Source organism: Martes martes, assembly GCF_963455335.1.
Source record: "Martes martes genome assembly, chromosome: 12".
Classification (NCBI taxonomy): Eukaryota; Metazoa; Chordata; class Mammalia; order Carnivora; family Mustelidae; genus Martes; species Martes martes.
The window spans coordinates 29146452-29166732 of NC_137900.1; the positions used below are offsets into that span (position 1 = coordinate 29146452).

The window sequence follows — 20281 nt, forward strand, 5'->3', positions numbered from 1 at the left end:
GTGGATTTCACACAGTTCATCCTGCACCCATGACATTTCTGCCTGCTGTTTCCGCCTGTCATGACCGGACCCAAATCCCCATGATTTTAAACACATTATCAATATATTGAAATGGCTACATAATTTGATTGGTATGGCTTGCTTGACTTTTTTCCAGTTGTTAGACCTTGAAACATTTTAAAGAATGTTACTACTGAGATTAACACTGGAAAGGAGCCCTTAGGCAAGTAATTTTGTGTTCTCTGCTCTTTCCGTAGGCTCACATCTTTAAGGAGAATCACAAGAGGCATTTTTTTATGCCTCTTGACTATTGTTTACAAAAGAGATTGTGACACGTTGAATTTCTGCTAACATCAGAGAAGGGCCTAAACCCCTAGCTTACCTGAACAAAACTATCTGACTTTTAATCTTAGCTGGATTTATAGCGCAACTGAATTTTGATACATCTCCCTTACTGTGGCTGATAGGCTGATAGGCTGTTACTACCCCATGTCACGTGGGAAACCTCAGCCCACATTAGATCTTACTTTCCAGGCATTTATATTGCTCCAAACCGCAGCAGTGAAGACCTGAATCACGGTGTTCTGGTGTTTGTTTATGGATCTGAAGGAGAATCTGAGAACCAAAACTATTGGATTGTCAAGAACAGGTATAAAAAGCCAAGAATACTTCTCTCGGACATTGAAAAGGGAATCCTTTTTGGAATCGGTGCTTGGAGACGAGTCCCCCAACCCTTGAGCACACTTGTGAAATCCCAGAAGCGTTGACCCCACGTGGCGGGAACACAGGCATACTCATGCGTCGACCACAGGAGGTACTGTCTCAAGCTGGGGGGGTCCTGCGATTGGTTTCCACCCCTGCATTTCTAAATTGGATTTTTTAACATTCCTGAGACACATCTGGCCTGAAGATTTTCCTTTTCCTGCTCATGGTTCAGTTTTGTGAAAGGTCTGGGAAAGAAGGATTGTGTGCTGGGTTGGAACTTGAGCAGGAACAGGAAGGGTCTCTCCGGATTCTTCCTGAATCTGTCCTGGCCTCTGGTGCCTTCCTCAGTGTCGGGTGTGATGGTTCTTGGAGGGAAATGTTTGTTCCTCTGGAATAATTGGCAAACCCTGGCTTCCTTCAACTGGGGCACGGACTGGGGCACGCAGGGTTCCATGCTGATGGCCAAGGCCCGGGACAACCAGTGTGGAATCGCCACCACGGCCAGCTTTCCTGTTGTGTGAGATGAGGGTGTAAAGAAAACCTTGACTGGGGACAGAATATGCAGAAAATGAGTTTTATTTTAAAGCTGGCCACACCTTATTGTGTGGGATAAAACACTGAAGATCTAACTTACCGTTACAATTCTGTGACCTTTCACACTGGGGCTGTCACTACTTCCTTAATCCCCGCTCTAATCAGTGTTGTGTGATTCACTTGCTTCATAACTTCTGAATTTTCATGTTTTAAAAGATTGCAGGGGGACGCCCGGGTGGCTCAGTGGGTTAAGCTGCTGCCTTGGTCTCGGGTTATGATTCCCGGGTCCTGGGATCAAGTCCCGCATCGTGCTTCTTGCTCGGCAGGGAGAGCCTGCTTCTCTCTCCACCTCTGCCTGCCTCTCTGCCTGCTTGTGTGCTCTCTCTCTCCTTCTCTCTGACAAATAAATAAAACCTTAAAAAAAAAAAAAGATTGCAGGAAGTTTCATCTTCTAAAAGAAAATAATTTACCTGTGCTGAGGTGTGATTCTGTTTTGTTTGTTTGGTTTTGTTTTTTTTTAAAGATTTATTTATCTGACAGAGGTCACAAGTAGGCAGAAAGGCAGGCAGAGAGAGAGAGGAGGAAGCAGGCTCCCCACGGAGCGGAGAACCGATGCGGGACTCGATCCCAGGACCCTGGGATCATCACCTGAGCCAAAGGCAGAGGCTTAACCCACTGAGCCACCCAGGCGCCCTGATTCCATTTTTTTTTTTTAAGATTTTTTTTTTTTTTATTTGAGAGAGAGAGAGTATGAGTGGGCAGAGGGGGACCCGGGGGCAGGTGGGGGCAGAGGGAGAAGCAGACTCCCCACTGAGCAGGGAGTCTGACCCTGGGCTCACCCCAGGGCCCTGAGATCATGACCTGAGCTGAAGTCAGACTTCACCAACTTAGTCACCCACAGGCCCCCTTTCTGTTTTTAATTCATAAACTTCTTTATAGTCAAAAATGTCATGCTTTTGTAGGGAGGAAGAAATTTCCTTCTTTGCTCCAAAATTCTTCCAGCTGGTTTAAGAATTTAATTGACATGAGACAGATCAATGGGAGAAAAAATTCCTACAAAGTTTTATTACACAGGCATGGAGGCCCAGTAGGGAATTTGAGACCCAAAGAAATGACCAAGGCAGGCAGGTTTGTTGTTGTTGTTTTCTGGGCAGAGGCAGGTTTTATACATTTTAGACAAAGACAATAACTGGTGAGAAATTGACAGGATAAAGACAACTGGGGTGTGGGAGCTTTAAACCAGCAGGAAGGCTAAGTAGAATTCGGGCTGAGGTTGTAGATGAGTAAAAAAGCCACAAGGTTTCTTTCTACGGCTTTCCCAGCTTTGAAGTCCCATCTGCACGGCTAAGGCTGTCTTTTTACTTCGCACTACAGGGAGGGCACCTCTCCTGCGGTAGACTCGTTTCCTGCTTGTGGGGGGACAGAGGACAGCCTGGGTGCCCTCGCACCCACTGTTTCCCAAGGAGCTTCGTATCCATATAATCCATGTACCATTGTGGCACATTTTGGGGCGTCCTCCCTGGGCCCCCACAGTCTCTTCCTCTAAAACTCCCCTGGGATGTTTACAGACGACTAGCTGAGCTGGGGACTGTGGAGAGAGAAATCCAGTTAGTAAATGAGTAAAGAGGACAGAGATTAGAATGAGGATGAATAAAGGGGGTGAAGGGGAACGGGAGGTCCAGGCTTCCAGCTATGAAATGAATAAGTCCCGGGAGTAAAAGGCATATCATAGGGAATAGCGTCACTGGTGTCGTAATTGCACTGTGATGGTACAGTGTGAGATTGACAGACAGCAACTATCCTTGTGGTGAGCGTAGCGTACTGTAGAGAGCTCGGAAATTACTGGGTTGTGCACCTGAAACTAATGTAACATTGGGTGTCATCTGTACTCAAAACATTTGGGGGAGGAAAAAAAAAAAGCATGAGGATGAATAAACAAAAAAGAACCCATTTCCCCACACATCATGAAACCAGTCCCACAACCCTCAAAATAGACCAGCCCTGTCAAATGTCTGCGTTTCATTTATCTGATGGTAAGTATTAATTCTTTTTTTAAAATATTTAAATTAGATATGCATCTCACTGGGTTTACCTAAAAGCAGGTTTTCCCTGATGATTGGGCGAGCGCCCCCTACTGGGAAGACACTGTATCTGGAACATGATGATACGCGGATTCCCACAGTCTGAGCTGTTACCTTGGGGCTGGAGTATTTTCAAAGCCCGCATAGTGGTATTGAACCCGTGTTCCATGACCAGAGAGAGATTTAGGATTGCCTTTTCTAGTTCACAATCTCTGAAACTTAGGAATAAGATCCTCAATGCTGACAAGAACTTGGAATTCCGATACAGCAGCAGACTTTCTGAGTTTTCAACAGGCATGTTTGTGTGGCACAATTTTATGAACAAGTGTAATTTGGCGGGCATTTAAGGTGGCGCGCTCGGTGACAGAGAGCCAGAAATCCAAAGGCCATATATGGTCGTGGCCGTTCAGGCAGGAACCCTTTCTATGCTTTGCTGCCACATGAAATAAGAAGACGAGTGTCTCTTTATAGTGTGGTTTATAGACGAGGTTAAGAAGGAGACTGTGATTTTCAAAGTCTGGAGTGTTCCATGACCTTTGCCATTGATAATGTTGATATCTTTCCCTCTCCGTTTTTCTTGTGATCCTGTCAGTCTGTGAGAGCAGAATAAGTAGCAAAACAGCTGAGGTGAGAGGCTTGCCGCGTGGCTCTGGCGGCTAGGAAGCTTGGTTTTGTCACCCAGCCATGTAAGCCCAGATTTTCGGTCCACATTTTTGGGTGTCCTGGCTTTGGTCAATACAATTCCTTCCTCTGAAATTTTCCTGGGAGTTTCACACATTCAACGTTGAGCTGATGAATGGTTTCATCTCCTTGAACCAGTCTCTCAGTTCTGACAGTGGGTCAGTTCAGTCAAATCCACTTCAGGAGGCGGCGATGCAGGTGTGTTCTCAAAGTTAAGCCTCTGCTTCAAAGATCAGGTAATAAATAAAAGACAACTCAGGGGCGCCTGGATGGCTCAGTCAGTTGAACACCGGACTCTTGGTTTCAGCTCGGGTCATGATCGGGCTCCTAGAATGGAGCCCCCATGTCGGGCTCCATGCTCAGAGGGGAGCCCGCTTGAGACGCTCTCTCTCCTTCTGCCCCTCCTCCCGCTTGCTGTCTCTCTTTCTAAAATAAACTCTTTTTTAAGATTTTTATTTATTTATTTATTTGACAGACAGAGATCACAGGTAGGCAGAGAGGCAGGCAGAGAGCGAGGAGGAAAACAGGCTCCCTGCTGAGCAGAGAGCCCGATGTGGGGCTCGATCCCAGGACCGGAGCCGAAGGCAGAGGCTTTAACCCCCTGAGCCACTCAGGCACCCCTAAAATAAGCTCTTTTTTAAAAGAGTCAATTCTATGGCAATAAAAGCAAAATAATGGTTAATGATTGGATCAAATTATAAACCAGTTTCTGAGTTCTGAGGGTAGCCAGTGGAGAGAATTTCTAGATGTTGCTCTTAAAGCATCTGTAGACAGAGTAAGAATAGGTAGTGGCAGTCTGACAGATTTTCTTGGCTTGTAGTTTGAGTGTCCCTGGTGATGTTTTTGAGTGGCCCAGAGAGACACAGGCACAAAGATTGTCTCTACACGAGCTGTTGTGATGATCTCTCTGAAGTGTCCATCAGGTCGTTCATATGAAATTTGCAGGGCTTCAGGAAAAAAGGGTACTTTCAGTGATCCAATGATTCCAAGTCCAAGGGTGGGAAAAAATGGAAAACGTTAGTTTCCTCCAAAGTCAGGCTTTGGAGGAAACTAGAAGAAATTAGGATCTAGTCCCGTTTATAGGGAACCCTATCAGAATCTAATATCCGCAGAGACGTGTTATTGAAACACTATTTTTTCTCTATAACCACCCTCCTTTTTTTTTTAACCACCCTCCTTTTTACCAAGGAAAGCCAAGTTAAGCCCAATTTATTTGCGAAATCGAGTTGTTTTTGTTTTTTTAACTTGGCCTGATTATTAAATTGCTGTAAGTCGTAGCTTAAGAGAAAAAAAGTTTCCTAGGATTCCTTACTAATTAAAGCTCCCAAACATCTGTTTTCTTTATCCTGTTAATTCATCATGAATTTATTGTCTCTTTGTCTGCAGTGTAGAAAAGCTGCCTGCCTTGCTTACAGACTCAAGTATAAGTATCAGGCTGTTTTTCCAAGGGGCTTGATTGGCTCCATAAAGTCTGCCTGAGTTCTTTAAAGCAGTCTGGTCATATCTGAGCCTGTGCATGTCTCCTTTAGAATATGACATTTCAGTCAAAGCCTTGGTAATATGACAAGTGTTTCCAATTGTGTCCTGTTACAAGGAGAGCAGATTCTTATTAAATTTATGCAAATAAACATATAAGAAAATATGAAAATACTCACTGAAAGATTTTAAATTCTGGACAAGATAAATATTTCACTTTATCCACAAAGGTGTATTTTATCCAATTGCTGTGAGTCATAGCTTAAAAGAAATTCGCTTCTTTAATACTGGAAAAAAACATTCAATAAATCAGCAGTGTCTCAAAACAAAAATTTTATAAAAATTATAATTATCCTCTATTCATTCAGTCACAAGTTATTAATTCTTGTTTTGCTTGAATCCAAATCTTCCATTAGTTCCAGAAATTGCTACCCAGTTCGGTTTTATGGTCTGAAGGTTATCAGAAACCTGTATTCAAAAGTTCTTTCCATCAGTCTCACTGTAGATGAAGCACATTTGCAGGAAGATTTTGTAAAAGCATCTGAGTAAACCTATAATTGTCTGTAAATGATAAAAGACTTAAAAACGGCCATGGTTAAAGACCTGATAAGCAATCATTACAATGTAATTGACAAGGAAATTGGTTATTTCTGTGACACATAACAGTTCAAAGTAAAAATATGTCAGGACATATCAGATTTCTAGGAGTTTCATACAGTTTCTAGAACACTTATTTTAATAACACTCTGCATAAATATAATCTAGGAGTGCTTGGTATCACCTACTTGACAATGCCTCTTATGTAATTTAACATACCAAATAAGCCATATTAGTGTAATAGCCCCCCTTTTTTCTTATAAAGAGACCAAATCTCTTGAAAATGTTGCAGGGATCCTCTGGAATATTGTAGTTACATTGTGGTCAAATACTTCATTTTAGAATTTGATTTTGGAAAGTTTGTGTTAAAAAATAAAAAATATTTGAACATTTGATTAAATAGGATCATAGATCATTATGCAACAATATTTATCTATTAACTGAAGTGATAATAAAAGGTTTTGGTTGTTTGTTTGTTTTAAGAAAAGTAAGTTTTTATTCCCTTGTTTCACAAATAAAGAGGGCTAAATTGGTTGCTTTTTGGTGATTAGTCAAGGAGACCAAATTCTGTATCCTCATCTGACTCCTCTGAATCTGCCTTGGCTTCAGCCTTGGCTGGGGCTGTGGCAGCAGCAGAAACAGCGGTGGTGAAAACAGCCATGGGAGCCCCAGCCATGAATGCGGATGGATCAGCCAAGAAGGCCTTGACCTTTTTAGCAAATGGGAAGGTGTAATCGGTCTCCACAGACAAAGCCAGGACATCCTTGTGTCTGTTGATGGTAGAATGGGGCAGTGATGCAACAGTTGGCTAACCTATCTGCAAGACATGCTCACCACAGACACCCTCCAGGAAGCCAGAGTGCAGTTTTCTCTGTGATGTCAAGCACTTCAAGGTTGTAGATGCTGCTGTAGTCAAATACCTGCTGGATGACCAGCCCATAGGAGAAGAGGGCATCTCCTCTTCATAGTTCAGCATGCTCAGCTGTGCGGCTTCACTAGCTCCCAATCTGTCTCCAGTCTTAATCAGCTGTACCTCACTCAGGATTTCAATGGTGCCCCTGGAGATTTTAGTGGTATCACCACTAAGTCTGGAAGAAGGTCTTCTCCAGCCCCAGACCAGTGTGGTGGGCTGCCACAGTGACTTCACTGGGACTAGGGCACCAGCACAGGTGGCAGCTGGCACCTTATTGATCAGAAGCATGTTCCTCCTTGGTGAACCCAAAGCCCACATTCACCCAGATACGAGGCACTAGTTCCTCCAGAGCTAAGTTGTTCTCCAGATGCCCTCAGATGGTCTTGAACATCATGGTGTCCTTGCCCATCAGCACCACAGCCTTCCCATGGAGGGACGTGCAGATCTGCTGTGTCTCCTTGGAACCCACGTTGTCTGCTCCACAATGAAGCATTTGGATGATCATTTTGAATGATCTTAAGGAAGTAGTTGGATTTCCAGGTCATTCTGTCTCCCGGTCATCATGGTGGTGAATCAGGGACTGCCATGCAGGGTTGAAAAACGATGTCACTCTCACAATGACACCTGGAGAGAGGAGAGTCAACAGTAAAAGATTTTAAAGACAAATGCAGAAGGTTACACAGTTATGAACAAAATTCAGGTCTTTTTAAAAAAATTTTTTTTATTTATTTGACAGAGAGAGCGGGAGAACATAGCAGGGGGAGCAGTAGAAGGACAGGGAGAAGCAGGCTCCCCACTAAGCAGGCAGGGAGCCCAGTGCAGCTTGATCCCATGACCCTGGGATCATGACCCGAGCTGAAGGCGGACACAACCATCTGAGCTACCCAGGTGCCCCCAAATTCAGCTATTTTAATATTAAGACTCAGTTTTCTTGAATAATCTGATAAAGACAAACATTAGAAGTTTGTATATCTAGACCATTGGCCTTCACATCAAATGCAAGGAAAAACTTTGTTTATACTTTTTTTGTCATAAGCATACCAACAATCTAAGAAAATTTTTTGTCCTTTTTTACAGAGAAAAAAACTAAGTTCTAATTTTGCATATGTATCCTTTTGATATTAAAACTCATTCTTCAATAAAACTTTAAATAAAATCTATTTTGGCATGGCTTGTGAGAATCCGGGCAGGTTTTTTTGTTTGTTTCAATGGCAGTGTTTTGATGGCACCACTTCATAAGGTCCTTCCTAGGGAGGTGACAGCACATGCTTTCTTCTAGCGACCTTGATGTCTACCTGGTCTTCTGGTTGAAAGGTGTGGCAAGCCTCATCAGTTGGTGGAGGTCATGCCTCTTTTACCTGTTGGTGATGTGCTTCAGGTAGACAAGGTAGTCCCTGTCTAGAGTTAGTCATAACATCATGTTTTTCACTTATTCCATGAATGGAAGGCTTAGAGATGTCAGTAGGCTTTGACAACAAAACACTATTTCAAAAGAGATTGATCCATGTCTCCTATTTGGTGAATTCTGGATCCTAATAAGGGTCACAGTTAATGTTGTTAGCCATTCATGCTTAATTTCTTGGCAGTTTCCTACAGTTCTTCTCATGTCTAGACTTTTCCATTTCTTTTGCCCTAATGATTGAGGATGACATAGGGTATGAAGTTTTAACATGTACCCAAGGGTTTTTGCAAGCGGGTGGCTTATCTCTGTTATCAGACGAGTTCTTTTTTTCTGACTTAATCCATAAAGGAATGGCAAAATGAGGAATGGTCTCAGGTATTAATTTCTTTACTACTGCTGTGGCATCAGCATGTCTAGTCAGAGAGCATCAGTTCATCCACTAAGCATACAGACAATGACCAAACAGTGAGAGTAGCCCCAGGCTAGGGACAAATCTATAAAATCCATCTGAAGTGGGCCTAGGAGTACTTCTCGGGGTACGCTGATTACTTCTAGGAATCTGCTGACATTTACAAGTAGTGCACTGGGAAATAATCTAGTCAGGAATGTTGTAGATGCTAAGGCAAAAACAATTCTTTTAGTTCCTTAATTATCTTTGCACGTGTGTCCAATTCGGTGGGAGTAAGTACAAGCCAAATGGTTAAAAGAAAAGGATGCTCTAGGAAGTCCATCTGACCCACGATATAATCCATCTGATGGTTGTTTGGCACCTTTTATATCCAACTGACTTTGGAAGACTATGGGGCATTTGTTGGATAATTAATGGTGTCGGTCTTGGATAAAGGTAGGGTTAACAACTGGGTGGAGAGAGGATCAGGAGGTCTGCCTGGGGTGGATTCTTAGCAGCTCTGGCAGCCCTAGCATTTTCTAAAGGTATAAAATCAGCTTTCTCAATACCGGCTGAGCAGTGAAGAACGACGACTTTAGCAGGGGGGTGGAGAGCTGTAATAGGTCCTCGGTTGTAATCTCACCAGCAATGGAACTGAGATGATGGAGCATTAGTTAAAAAAGCTTGTTTGTAAGGGATCTGTCACCATGTAGAGAGGGGCTGTGTTTTAGGAACGTGTGAGAGAGCAGGCACCGCATGGGGACACACAGGCGACTAAGGGAGCTTGATGTCAGAGTGCTGGCTTTGTCAATCAAGGCAGCAGATGCGACCACACGTAAGCATGGGGGCATCCTGAATGCCAGCAGGTCTGCTGGGCACAAGAAATATGCTACTGCTGCATCCAAGAGGCACAGGTTTGTCCCGGAATTTCATAACAGTATCAATGAAACAGCTTGTCAAAATTAGGTAAGCTGAGAGCTGGCGGGGGTAGACAGCACCAGTGTTAAAGCTTCAAAGGAGGTGAACACCTCTGGTGTCCAGGAACTAGGCTCTGGATTGATGTCTGATTGAAGAGCATACACAGGTTTCTCAAAAATTGCAAAATTAGGAACTCTTTTGAGGCAATAGCCAGCTGTCTCTAAAAATTTCCTTAACTGTGTTTTCATTTTGGGGAGAGGGATGGACACAAGATGTGGAGTGAGATTTTGAATGCCGTGAATTTTGAACGCTGTGAGATATCTCCTAAAAGTTCTCATTATCCTAAATAGATAACAGTGTCCGCACTCTTTCAAGTTTAGGTGGAGCAGGTTTATGGCCTCATTCAGTTAGTGCCTTCAGAGAATGTAAGAGTGCATTACAGCTCCCTGTTTTCATTTAATTATAATCTAAAACATCATTATACACTGTACCAGAGGGAGTCTTGGGTAAAGGTTATAGCATCTAGGTGGGTTTTAAGGACTTGGCGAAATATTAAGGAAGACTCACAATATCCCTTGGGGTATGCAAATCCAGATTAATTGTCTCTATTTTATTTTATTTTATTTTTAATTTAAATTTTGTTAGTTAACATGCAGTGCAATATTGCTTTCTGAAGTAGAATTCAGTGATTCATCACTTGCATAGAACGCCCAGTGCTCATCACAAGTGCCCTCCCTAATCCTCATCACCCATGTAGCCCATCTCCCACCCACCTCCTTCCATCAACCCTCAATTTGTTCTCTGTCATTCAGAGTCTCTTATGGCTGGTTTCCCTCTCTCCTCCCCACCCTTCCTGTATGTTCATCTGTTTTCTTTCTTAAATTCCACATATGCATGAAATCATACGGTACTTGTCTTCCTCTGGCTGACATATTTCACTTAGCATAATACTTTCTAGCTCCATCAATGTCATTGCAAATGGCAAGATTTCATTCTTTTTGATGGCCGAGTAATATTCCATTGTATATGTATACCACCTCTTCTTTATCCATTGATCAGTCGACATTTGGGCTCTCATGGACATTTGGGCTCTCTCCATAGTTTGGCTGTTGTTGATAGTGCTGTTAGAAACAGCAGGGTGCATGTACTCTTTGAATCTGTACTTTAATATCCTTTGGATAAATACCTAATAGTGCAATTGCTGGGTCATAGGGTAGCTCTATTTTTAACTTTCTGAGGGGCCTCCACAGTGTTTTCCCGGGGGGCTGCATCTGTTTGCATTCTCACCAACAGTGCAAGGGGGTCCCTCTTTCTCTGCATCCTTGCCAACACCTGTCATTTCCTGTGTTGTTAATTTCAGCCATTCTGACAGGTGTGAGGTGCTATCTCATCATGGTTTTAATTTGTGTTTCCCTGGTGATGAGTGATGTTGAGCATCTTTTCGTGTGTCTGTCAGCCATCTGATGTCTTCTTTGGAAAAACATCTATTCATGTCTTCTGCCCATTTCTTAACTGGATTACTGTTTTTGGATGTTGAGTTTGATAAATTCTTTATAGATTTCAGTAATTGTTTCTCTTTAAACACGAAGCACAAGAAACCAGGGGTCGGGGTGCAGTGGGATTGAAAAGGAAGCTGGGCAGAGGTCATTTCTGTAAACCAGGCTGCATCAGCAGGAATGACGGAGAATTTCAGCTGCACTGGGAGCCACAGGGTGCCAAGGAATTATCGAAGAGATTATGGCCCTTAGGCTATACGTTGATGGATTTGGTTTCCCTCTGAGTTTTACAAATTTGCCTTCTTTCTTCATGGGCGAGATTGGGGTGCTACAGGGTAGGGTGCTGTGTTTCAAGAGAGATTCTGTTACAGGGTTAGTCCCTGCTCTGAATCTCTGGAGACAGTGTGCTGAGCCACGGAAGGAGAGGGTGGGCTCCTCTCCCAAGAAATGCGCACAGGCCCCCACTTCCTAACAACCCAATTTCATTCACGTGTGCGGCCTCAAGGCTGACGGGGGCATCTTTTAAAGACCCCTCCTCTTCAGAAGAGTTTTATATCAGGATGAGCTTTCAGTAAAGACAGCAGGAAACTTGAGGATTGGCCTGAAGCTAAGGAAACAAAAATGCCCTTTTATTGCAGTTTATAGTGGCATTAACTGTGGATGACAAATCTTTACCAAGAAGGTCGGCTGGCCAACAGGTGGACAGTAGACAGTCTGAGTGTGACGAGGGCCTGAAGATACTGGGCTGGGCTGGGCCTTGGGCAGTACAGTGGGTCCCTGAGACGCCACAGGCTGAATAGAAGCAGGAGGAACAGGTACAGGGAACTCCTCTGAGCGGACGGGAAAGGAAGTCGCACCAATGTCCATCAAGAAACCCAGTTCCTGAGCCTCTGTTTGAAGTTTTATGGTGGGTTCCCGGGTGTGACAGTACTGGCTGACCCTGTCATTGAAAGGGAAATTGTCCCTCGGGAGAAAGATGAATTTTTTTCAGGGTTATGTGACTGAGGGGCATTGTTTCTTATACTTTTCTTTTTCTTAAGTGCATGATCATTTCTCTTCCCATGACCTGTTTTTTTTGCAATAACAGGGAGATCTCTGAGGGGGCTTTGAGTCATCCTCAGGCATGCTTTTGCCTTTCCAAAATTCAGGTTGTAAAGCAAGAACTGCTGCTTTTACTTCCTTTTTTTCTTTTTAGTTTATTTATTTTTTTAGTTAGTTAGTTTGTTTGTTTATTTATTTATTTGACAGACAGAGATCACAAGTAGGCAGAGATGCTGGCAGACAGAGATAGGAGGAAGCAGGCTCCCCGCTGAGCAGAGAGCCCAACCTGGGGCTCGATCCCAGGACCCCGAGATCATGACCCAAGCTGAAGTCAGAGGCTTAACCCTCTGAGCCACTCAGGCACCCCTAGTTCCTTTTTTTTTTTTTTTGGTCAGCTTTCTTGCAAGCTATTTTCAAAGTAGCTGCCTCCCTTGTTAATACTTAGCGGTTGTCCTGTCCAAATGACCATACTACTGTGGATTTGTTTTTTAATATCAGGGAGAAAATTTCCCACTGATGCAGAAATTAGAAGATTTCTATGTTCTGGGGCTCCCAGCTTGAAAACAGTGTGCCTTTTTAAGTTTCTATAAAATGCTTCATAATTGTAGCCCTCTTCTTTCTGAGTGTATATTTCAAACTTAGACCAACTCGCTTGGGAAGAACAGGCTTCGTCCATTGTTCCTATTAACCCTTGAACAGTTGAGCTTGTCCTTGGCTCTGGCCCTCTGTTTCCCTTTGGGGTGGAGGGGAGTAGTTTGGCCTGCCTGGTATCCGCCATATACTCCTGGGCTGGAAGGATTCCCCTCAGTAGCCAGGGAAGACCTCTGCGAGTTGCATTGTAAAAAGCTACTAATTTTTTAAATTCTTCTCTAAATTGGTAAGATCCTCTGAGAGCAGAAGTAAAGGGACTTTATAATTTAAAGGGTCTGTTGCTGTCCAGGGGACATGAATTCCTTGCAATGGGGGTCCAGGCAACCCTCATCAAGGACGGTGCCTAGGAAGGCCTGAGACTGGCGGAGCTTGCTGACAAAGCGCTGAGGAGATGAGGAATTATCAGGCCCCGCAAGACAGGCTCCATTGCCTTCTTGGGGGCTCCCGCTAGATTTCTTTCTTGACATTCAGCATTTATATGTGTAAACTGTGTCTCACCAGTCAGGAGATCCGGCTGAGGTACTCTCTATCAATCTTGTAAAGAAAAGAATAGTTAAACAAGCAGCTGGCTCTTTCGGGGTTTTCCTTGGGAAAGTTGGAGTTTTAGGATAGAAGGAGACTGATGGAGGAGCTGGGTGTGGGTTTTGAAGGGAAAGGTTTCAGACCAGGGGCCCAGAGATCCAAACGACCTTCTGGAGGGTCGGGGACAGAGAGAAGGGGATGAAGGGGATGTCGGTCAGATGAAGTTTTTAATTCTTGGTCTAATTGCTTTTCTTTTGTTAAGAGAATCCTTATGTGTGTTTGTGTTTTCTTTTCATGTCGATCCTCCCATAAATAGCGATAAGGCAGCTGCTAGGAAGGAGAGCTCTCTTGAGACATGTTCTAAATATAGGTGTTTCTCTAATCTGAAAGATGTGCCATCTGCTACTAATGAGTGGGATCATCATTAGGATATTTAATCTCAAGTGACTCAGTCCAATAAGCCTCTTTACCACAGGACTCCCAGGCAACTCCCCAGGCTGCGAATAAATATTTACCATGGACGCAAGAGACATCGCGCATGGCGGTAGGAGGAGGAGGGGGGTCCTCACTGAAAACTTTATGGGGTCCTAGTCATGCAGCGGTCTCCACAGTTTTGTGGGTTTTAGCATCAGGAACTCTACTGGGTTCTCAAAGTGAGTATTTGGAAAAAGGGGGGAAAAAAGTCTCTTCCTACGTCTGGCAAACCTACTCTGGTCTTCTTTGAATAAGGAAATAAATATCTTCCCTAGTTTTACACAAAGGCATTCTTCTCATCACAGTAGACAAATGCGGAAGGAAATCAATATATGGGTTCATGCTAAGGCCCCTTCTTCCTCCTAACCCGATGATAACACATTCTTTACTCTCTGGATTCACTTTCATGTCTTGTAATCTCATCACCTCTTTTTTTCTCTAGAAGGAAAAGAAAGAAACAAAACAACAATATGGAGTAAAGTGGGGGATGGTGGGTGGGTCTATTAAGTGAGTCTGTGTATCAGTCTGAGTTCTCTGGAGAAACAGAACTACTAGGACCCACACACAGAGGCACACAAACAGACACAGAGACGCAGACACACACAAAACTATGTCACAATTTTGAGACAGAGTTCTTTCTCCCCCCAGAAACCCCAGGTTTGCTCCTAAGACAGCCAACTGATCGGTGAGGCTGGAAGGGTTCAGGACACACTCCCCCAGAATGTACCGCGTGGACATACGGGTTATTTTCAGCTGAGGGCACTTGAGAAGCAGAGGAGGGAAGCAGAAAGGGCTCTCTGACAACCTCCTTCCGAAAGCAGGTCATAGCATTTCCCCCAAGAAGGGGGTTCTCTCCCCTGAGAAAGGAACCAGCAAGAGAACATTCTAATCACCAGAGTCTGGGAGTCCACACTGAACTGTGCAAACACACTTCCCAAATAACCCCGATCTTCCACTCCTTCTGCCTCCTGCCCCCACAGGTGTCTCCTCGTCCTTTCCCACAACTTACTGCCCTTTGTCTTGTTGTTTCTCTACAAATGTGTCATTTCTGTCTGGAAGGTCTAGGAGCTTTGGTCACTTCTTTGGGGCTTCCTTCTCTCATGAAGTCTTCCAGGTGCATATAAAACCCCAATAAAACTTGTATGCTTTTTCCTGTGAATCTACCCTATGTCAGTTTAATTCTTAGACCAGGCCAGAGATCCTAAGAGAGTGGAGGAGGACTTCCCACCCCTCTCCCACATGCCCACCCATAGTATGGAAAGAAATCTTCTTTATCTGAAGTGAACTGGTTATCAATTTTAATCACTTCTACACAGGGACTTCACAGCAAGTTCCAGAAAGGTGTTGACCAAAGAGCTGGGCACCACAGCCTCCCAAAGCTGACACTTGAAGTCAACCATCAGAGTCTGAAGTACAAACAGGGAAAGCTGACCAAGCAAGCTATGATGTTGGGTGAAAAAAGCATTTTACAAATGAATGATGTGGTACATCTTTTGCGAATTAAGGGGGAAAAAAGCACAAAACAAACAACGTGTGTTCTCAGGTAAAGGAAAAGGAACAGGACGACTAATCGCCCTACGTTCATGGCTCTGGTCACTTGCCTCAGGCAGGGGAAATCGAGAACCAAAAGGGGACTCTGTTTTTCCTTCACGCTTGACTCAACACTGTGAGAATGTATTCACATGAAAGTTGTGTATGTCACTTACTAATTCGGTCAGGCAGCAGAATTTGTGTGTCTCCCCTGTGTCGGGTCCTGTCTGGCTGCTGAGGACAGAGGTGAACGAAACAAAAATCCTTGATCTCGGTGTAGATTCAGGGCCAATGTGTGGAGACACCCAACAGCCACATGCAACCCACACAGCGGAACAGTATGTCAGCGGGAGACAGTGCTCTGGGAAAACAAATCAGGGAAGGGGAGAGGAAGCCTAGAGGGGGGCTGTGTTTATTTTAATTCCAGGGGAGGACAGGCTTCTCAGAGAGGGAGACATGGCAGCCAGGTCAGACGGAGGGGAGGAGCCTTGGACACACGTGGATGAAAGCCTCACAGGGAAGCAATAGAAAATACGTAAAAGGACATTGAACCTGGAAGAATTGTTTCTAAACATTACAAAATACTAGATACAGGATTTCAAGTGTACTTCTTTTAGGACCTCACTCTCGCCCCCTCTAGGAATGGTCTGACCTGCCCTGGAGAGGTGGGAAGGTGGGCGGGAAGAGAGACAAGGACAGACCCCACCCAGTGAATGGTCGACTCCAACTGAGACTGTTTTCTGGGGGGGGGGGGCCCTAACCAAAGAGCTTCTTGGGCACAAGAGGGCTCCTCGGTTGGAAACGCAGCTCCTGTCCCTGGAAGCTTTATTCGTCCTGCACGTAGGCTGGCACCCAGAACAGTGTGACCATCATGTGACCAAGGCTCCCAGACTTCCAGGGACAAGGCTGCTGGGGAGGGGGAGCGGGAAGCAGACCAGGATCACCTGCCTGCACTTGAGCCACCAAAGGACACCAAAAGCTGCCCCAGGAGATGGAGCCAGAACCCGGGGGGTGGCCCTGGAGAAGGCGCACCTGTCACCAGAGGTCAGGACTTCAGTGACAAAAGGCCGACAGCTTTTTGTCCTCTACGACGGGGAGGGGTCTTGCGCCCCAGCAAAGACTTGCGTTGTCTCCAGGGTCTCCATATCTTCCTTCTGCTCTTTCCTCCCTCACAGAAAAACAGGAAACATTGGATGTCACCGAGGGAGAGCGGCACTGATGAGTCAAGAACGTGTGAATCCTCACCAGTGAAATAAAAAGAGAAGGAGGCAAAGCGTGTTTGGAGCGCAGGTTCGTGTGTGAGAACGCCGCTCGGTCAGGGGTCTCCCGTCGCCGGTGTGGAACCCTGGCCAGGGCCTGGTCGACAGGGCTCAGGGAGCCCAAGCCATGGAGAGGCCCAGGGGGCGCTCTGGTCAGCAGCCCAGGCCACAGCAGCATCTAGAACAGCCGTGCCAGTGAACCCCGTAGCATGTCAGCCCAGCCGAACCTACAGATGATTCCAGCTCCCCAGAGAGACTCCCGGGGAGGACCTTCCCCTGAGCCCAGGCAGGAACTAGGAGACATGGTTTTATCACGCCGCTAGGACTCCAGGAGTGTGTTTTCAGTAAGAGACAACCAGAACAGTCTGTCCACTGCTCCAGGGGCACCCCTGTGTCCTAAAACCCCACGTGGGCTCCCAGCCTCATCTCCCTCGCCTCTCCTCACTGACTCTCACCTTCTCTAGATGCGCTTTCTCTTTTCTCCGGGGTGCTGTCCCCGAGTCTCTGCTCAGACACCCCTCTAGTCTCCTGTCGCACTGACCGGCTCCTCTGGGTTCACATCCAACTTCTCTTCCCCCTGGCTGTTCTCCTCCCCTCCCAGCACCAGCTCCTTCCGCTGGTTGGGGATGTGTCCTCTGGGAGGTGACAACCGGGACACAGTGGGTGCCGTATCGGTTCCGGTAATTTCAACCCTGGTCCCAACCAGTAGAAGGGATCCTGCCACGGAGTCCCCGTGTCTCCTGTGACTCCTCCTGACAGGACTGTCGGGAAAGCCACAATATGTCATAGATTAATGGAATAGAATAGGGACCCAGAAATGGAATGGTCAACTCATCTTTGACAAGAGCAGGAAAGACTATTCAGTGGAAAAAAGACGGTCTCTTCAAAAAATGGTGCTGGGAAAATTGGATAGTCCCATGCAGAAGAATGAAACTGGGCCATCTCTTTACACCACACACAAAATAGACTCAAAAACAGATGAAAGACCTAAATGTGAGACAGGAATCCATCAAATCCTAGAGGAGAACACAGGCGGCAATCTCTTCGACCTCAGCCATAAAAACTTCTTGTCAGACACATCTTTTTTTTTTTTTTAAAGATTTTATTTATTTATTTGACAGAGATTACAAGTAGGCAGAGAGGCAGACAGAGAGAGAGAGAGAGAAGGAAGCAGGCTCCCTGCTGAGCAGAGAGCCTGATGCGAGGCTCGATCCCTGGACCCTGGGATCAGGACCTGGGTCGAAGGCAGAGGCTTTAACCCCCTGAGCCACCCAGGCACCCCTGTCAGACACATCTCCAAAGGCCAGGGAAAGAGGCAAAAATGAACTATTGGGACTTCGTTAAGATGAAAAGCATTTGCACAGCAAATATCTATGTCTATAGATAGATATAGATATATATCTATACATAAATACAGACAGATATAGATACATAGACACAGGTATCTAGATATATATCTATATGTCTCTATATATGTCTCTATATATCTATATACCTACATATATCTCTATATATCTATGTATCTAGATATATCTAGATATATATCTATGTCTATGTATCTATATCTGTCTGTATCTCTATATCTATATATATCAGCCATCAAAAAAAGAGAAAGAAATCTTGCCATTTGCAACGAGCTGGATGGAACTAGAGGGTATTATGCTAAGTAAAATAAGCCAATCAGAAAAAGACAGTTAAATGATCTCACTGATATGTGGAATTTAAGAAACAAAACAGAGGATCTCAGGGGAAAAGAGGAAAAAATAAACCAAGATGAAGTCACAGAGGGAGAAAAACCATAAGAGATTCGTAATCATAAGAAATAAACTGAAGGTTGCTGGAGGGGTGGTGGGTGGGAGGATGGGGTGACTGGGTGATGGACATTAAGGAAGGCACGTGAGGTACTGAGCCTTGGGTGTTATACAGGACTGGTGAATCACTGACCTCTACCTCTGAAACCAAGAATACATTATATGTTAAGTAAAAAAATAAAAATAAAATCAAATCTTATGTGTACAAAAAAAGCTTGAACAGATAAGGAGCTGCTTCTTAGATGAACAAAAAGATGGTTTCTTGAGATGGAAAAGCATCCTGTTCTCCTGGTGAAGATTCTATGATGATCATTGAACTGACCACAAAAGACTTAGAATATTACATAAACAGAGTTGATAAAGCTGTGATAGGGCGTGGGGGACTGACTCTGTTTGAAAGAAGTTTTACCGTGGGTAAAATGCTCACAAACAGCATTGCATGCCCCAGAGAAGGCGATTGCAGCAAACTTCACTGTTGTTTTATTTTAAGAAACTGCCACGGCCACCCCGAATTTCAGCATCCATCACCTTGATCAGACAGCAGCCGTCAACATGGACACAAGACCTTCCACCAGCAGAAGGATCATGCTTGCTGAAAGCTCAGGTGATGTTTAGCACTTTTTAGCAATGAAGTGTTTTTTGATTAATGCCTGTTCATTTTTTAGACATAAAGCTATTGCACACTAAATAGACTACAGTAGAGGGTAAACATGACTTGTGTATGCAATGGGAAACCAAGAAATTTCTTTAATTTACTTCATTGTGCTATTGCTTTATTGCAGGAGTCTGGAACCCTGAGTTGTGAGAAAAATGTCTAAAAATACAGATTATTTATCCCAGTGCTAGACACATAGTAGATAGCATGCAATCACGAAATATACTTCAATGAACTTCTATGGCGCACTTCCTTCCTGTCTTATCATGACATCAGTTAACGGGAGATGGACATCCATTTCATTACTGAATATGCATGACTTGTTTTTCTAAGCCAGACCGTTGTGAACTCATTGGTGACTTAGCCGAATCACTGTGAGCTCACTGTTTTTAGTCAAACCAGTTAAGGTAGGCATACAAGTCCACACAATTGTCCAGATGTTTTTGTTCTGTTAAAAACAAGATCTAATCATCAAGAAAACATCAGAATAGAAGTCATCAGCTTGGCCAACAAAAGCAAAAGCAGCAGGATCACAGTGTGCCCAGGTGGTGTGGGCAGGACCAGCCAGGCCAGACCCCAGGGCTTTTGATGAATGACCTTAAAGCCACAGCCCAACATGAGAGAGCCCCCTAGGAGCCACACCTGCTGTTGCACCTGCAGAGCTGCAGTCAGGTGAGGACCCCCTGCCCCCACTGGTGGGGCCAGTCCGGTCCTTGTGTATATATTGGGAGGCTTAAGTCAGTGTTTTTAGTCCATCCTAGTGGCTCTAACAGCTCATAAGAAGAGGATGGCTTTTTAGACAGATTGGTCTGTTCAGATGCTCATTTCTTTTCCCTTTCTAGGTTTTGAAATATGCATCCTTTGTTCTTCCTGCCCTCACTTTGCTTGGGAATAGTCTCAGCTACTACAAAATTTGGTGGAACTTTAGATGCTCAATGGATCCAATGGAAGGCAACATACAGGAAACCGTATGGCATGGTTGGTGACATCTAAGCTGTCTGGAGGGCCCCACAGAGAACATCCACGCTGGTGGGAGTTCACAGCGGAGAGTAGCTTCTGGAGGCTGCTCTTACCCAGAAAGGAAACGGGCCCCGTGACTGTGCACAATGGGGACAGATATCCTGCTGTGTGGTTGCTGGAGAGTAGC

The 20281-nt window shown here is 44.7% G+C and overlaps 1 long non-coding RNA gene and 1 pseudogene across 2 annotated transcripts; one reads left to right on the forward strand and one right to left on the reverse strand.

Moving 5' to 3' along the window:
* Positions 1-545: 545 nt before the first annotated feature.
* Positions 546-19373, forward strand: LOC308352788. Its single transcript, XR_013967686.1, has 3 exons — positions 546-814; positions 16585-16699; positions 18970-19373. It is a non-coding gene; the product is annotated as an uncharacterized lncRNA (long non-coding RNA).
* On the reverse strand, positions 6622-8317 carry LOC308352946 (large ribosomal subunit protein uL10-like; annotated as a pseudogene). Its single transcript has 2 exons — positions 8283-8317; positions 6622-7533 (listed from the first exon to the last, which is right to left on the reverse strand). The product of its transcript is annotated as a large ribosomal subunit protein uL10-like (transcript).
* Positions 19374-20281: the final 908 nt, after the last annotated feature.